The following is a 908-nucleotide window of genomic DNA, read 5'->3' on the forward strand; positions in this document are numbered from 1 at the left end:
ACTTCTCTTTCAAGGACCACCCAACCTTAAGGAAGCAAGCCCACAAGTGTCAACCAATCAAGGCCACAAGAAGCATCTAGAATAGGAATTTTCATTTAATTGTAATTTGTTTTTAATTTCATTGTGTAATTTAGGAGAGCCTATATAAAGGCCTTAGTCTTTTCATTTATAAAATTGGAAGTTTCAATGTTAGTTTTAATCTTCATCTTTACTTTTCTGCACTTTCCTTCTTTTCTATTTTGGTAGAGCAATGATCAACTAACTCTTTTCATTGGGTTAGAGAGCTCTATTGTGATTCAATGGATCAATTGTAGTTCTTATTCTTCTTCTTCTTTGGTTTATCAATTGTAGTTTTTATTCTTCTTCTTCTTTCTTTTCTCTTGATTTTACTAGAAAGCTTTCGATCTTCATCCAATTGGTTAGCTATCTTGGAAGAGAAGCTCTCCATAATTGGATCTCCTCGGAACCTTGGAAGAGGAATGATGAGATCATGCTAGAAATGCTCTCTCACATTGGATTAGGTTGGGGGTTGGGCGGATATAGTGACATGTAATCCTCCTAATACTTTGATCTATGAATGTGTGTGGTATAATCAGTGACCAAACTTCGGTGTTGTAATGCGCGTGCATCATTGCCTATTTTTAGTAGTTATTTCAGTAGATTTTTGTTTAGTTTTCATACAAATCTTGCCAATATATGAGTAATAGCATGAAAAATCTCTACAAGAAACAAAACCTCAAGCATAGGTGAATTTTAGCTAATATACAGGGTAAATATGATAAAATAGATCACACTAAGTGAAGTTTTGATTTTGAGTATTATTAGCACACTTAGTATATAAAGATCATCTTGTATGTTACCTTGATGCACTTTGTTTGTTTGATTTCAGGCAAAAAAAAAGCAGAGAC

Source organism: Arachis duranensis, chromosome 9 (assembly GCF_000817695.3).
Source record: "Arachis duranensis cultivar V14167 chromosome 9, aradu.V14167.gnm2.J7QH, whole genome shotgun sequence".
Lineage (NCBI taxonomy): Eukaryota > Viridiplantae > Streptophyta > Magnoliopsida > Fabales > Fabaceae > Arachis > Arachis duranensis.